The sequence below is a fragment of the Pseudomyrmex gracilis genome, unplaced genomic scaffold, assembly GCF_002006095.1.
Source record: "Pseudomyrmex gracilis isolate BER0280 unplaced genomic scaffold, ASM200609v1 scaffold_594, whole genome shotgun sequence".
In the NCBI taxonomy this organism is placed as follows: domain Eukaryota; kingdom Metazoa; phylum Arthropoda; class Insecta; order Hymenoptera; family Formicidae; genus Pseudomyrmex; species Pseudomyrmex gracilis.
In genome coordinates this window covers 54,850-57,985 of record NW_018021178.1, presented here as the reverse complement: position 1 = coordinate 57,985, position 3,136 = coordinate 54,850, and the positions used below count along the sequence as shown (strand labels likewise).

The 3,136-nt window shown below is 35.3% G+C and overlaps 1 pseudogene; it reads right to left on the bottom strand.

Annotated features, from left to right (window-relative positions):
* Positions 1-2,916, bottom strand: part of LOC109861132 — a 3,354-nt pseudogene extending 438 nt beyond the window's left edge.
* Between the last annotated feature and the right edge of the window lie 220 nt (positions 2,917-3,136).

Genomic DNA, 3,136 nt, shown 5'->3' with positions numbered 1-3,136 from the left:
GAGCGCAGATCTCCCAGAGATCTCTTTTTTCTCCCTAATCGGAGACAATTCAAGGCATTCCGCCACAAGATCCTAGAGCATCAGGAGCAGAGCCACCCCGAACATCCGGGTCAACAAAACAGCTCAGCAGTCTCCGAGTCCAGGAGTTTCTACCGTGGAGGCTCATCCCGATAGACTTCTCGCCACCAAGGGATCGACCACGATCAGCGCCTGCCGCTACCAGGGATCGACTCCTGACATCACCTGACGTCACCAGGGAGCTACCACTAACGCCGTCAGCCACACCGAGGGATCGCTCTCTCACTCCTCCAGCGGTCCCGATTACTGAGTGCAGGGACGCCTCCACTCAAACCACTCGTCGGAGGACCAGAGGACGAAGACTCCGGACCTCTACGGCCGATCAATCGTGCCAAGCCGACACCACCCGGCCGATTCCAGTGGTAACGACGACGTCTACCCAGACAGACCCGGTCGACGCAGCATCGCCGTCCTTACCTCCCTGGGGGAACGCGGAGTGGCGGCTAACCACCACGGAGCCGAGAATCTTTTGGAGGGAGAAACCACATTAACGGTCCTCATCAGGGCCACCAGACAAACGGCCCTTCTCAGGGCCCCTTTTATAAAAACCAAAAATCAATTTCTTGTACAAAGTGTAAATATATCAGTTCCTATATAAAAGGAGCTTTTATCTTTTACACGCCTACGGAGTACTCCTCTCTCCTCGCTGTCATCACTGCTGCAGAACCTTCCGCCGAAAAGCCAAACTTAGATATAGAAAAATTAGAGATATAATACTTACGTAATTTCTTCATCTGTTTGTGGATTTTGAATAGGAGTTAAAAGAAATGGTAGACAGGAATATCCACCATCTCCCACTAGAGTACCCGATAACTGACGTTGGACATATCTCATATATATTCTAGAAATCTGTAATATTCTACTATCATGNTGACTACCGGGCCACTCTGGAACGATATCCAAAAACTCTGTTCTAGGCCCAACAACAGCCTGCATATAAATACAAACATATCAAAATTAATAATATTTTATGACATAATGTACATAATAATACATTAAGTAATTAACTATGTTNATTTAAATTATAATGTTCCAGACACAACACAAAGTTCAAAATCGAAACATAAGACATCTTATTATAAAAATATCTTATGTCTTGTTTTTAGACTTTGTGTTGTAGGGAAAATACATATATATTAAGTTAAAGTTCAGTATTAGCATACAGTTTAGTACACACCTGTACGTTTAATGAGAAATATCCCTTTCAATTTCTATAAATTTCATAGATATTGTGGAATCTGGTACCAGTTAAACGTACATGTGTACAGTCAATAGCTCCATCGATGCCAGGTAAACCAATACCTCTATCACGACGTCCTATATCTCTGAAAAGTCTGTGGTTCTCTCTTATAGTATCTGATATAGAAGGCATCTTTATAAATTGATTAAAGATTCTTGCTAAAAGTACAGATATTCGAAATACTATTCTTAACACAGTTGGCTGTGACACAATTATAAAATCTCCAAGTACTTGCTGTAAAAAATATTAATATAACTTTAAAAAAAGTATTAAATTTTATACACTAAAAAATACACTAAAAAATTTGTACATACTAAAAACTGTTGATATTTTATTATAATAATTATATATATAAATATTATATACAATTATATCTAATATTATATATAATTATACATATATATATATATATATATATATATATATAATATTTTATTAGTTAGTATTTTTTAACCTGAAAACTGCTTGTGGCATAAAATCTTAAACAAATTAACACTTGAATCACCGGAAGTACAGGAAGACCGCGGTTATTAATATTTACAAGTCCTTCTTCAATTTTAGGCAAAATTCCATATACAGATTCTTTATTAAATCTAAAACGTCTTTTGAACTCTCAATTGTTATAAAACTGAAATGGACTGATCCAATCTCTAATATATCTTTTTGGAACACGCACATTATTTTCATCATCATCAAAATCAATGACTTCGATTTCATTTAACTCAATATTTCTAATATTTTCAACTTCTATTTTAAATAAAATAATTTGTCATACACACTTTCTCTCTAAAAAGTAGAACAAATAAGATAATCTTAATACCACTTTTATCTTGACTTGACAAAAATGTATCTTTTGTAATTATATGTATAACTAATAAGACCATCCTAAACAACTATGAATTCATTAGTCTTAAGGTAGCCTTAAATTTATGCTTATATCAAACGAGATCTGTTTATGAATCACATCTAGATGCTTTAAAATAAGGTCATCTTTGACAAGTTATACCTTAAGATTTTGCTGAAATAATAGCTCATTTATTAACTATGAATTTAGAAGATGTCTTAACATTTACCTAAAGATTGCCTTAAGCTTAACCTTAAGGCAATCTTCCAAATAAGAATTGACTATGAATACGGGCCTTAATGCAAACTGAAAATTTCTTGTGCCATTTAAGGTTATATCCACACGCTCGTTAAGGCATTAAAAATTAAAAAATAAATTTTCTCTTTTTTCGTCAATTTTTTGCCTGTAATCACACTTGTTAAGTTTTACTGTAACTAAAAAAAAAAAATAAAACAAAGTAACATCTTGTAAATCATACAACTCCTAAGTTTTTCTTTTTAGCGCGTCTTTCTCGTGACGGCTGTTATCTTAAAAAAAAAACAAAAAACAAAAACCAAAACTACGCTTATACTTAAATTGTAAGTACACTATAAACTTATAAATATTCGGACATGCGTGGTCCTTTTGCCACTCCTTCTCATGTTTCGTCCTTGCCTGGTTCTTTTTCTTCTTCTCCTCCGTCTTCTGAGGTTTCCGGAGCCACTGTTGCCTCCTCTGTACCGATGTCCCGCCTCCTCTGAGTCAGTGGTGACATCTTCAGGGTCAACGGTGACAAGGTTCATTAAAACATTGAAAGACGAATTAAAAAAAAGAACACACCAAAAATGTTATATACAAAATAGAGTGTCAAAATTGTAAATCCACATACGTAGATCAGACCAAAGAATGTTAAAAACGAGAATTAAAGAACACAAAAATCAAATAAACAGATGTACAGATAATTACTCAGTAGTAACAAAACACAGAGTACAAAC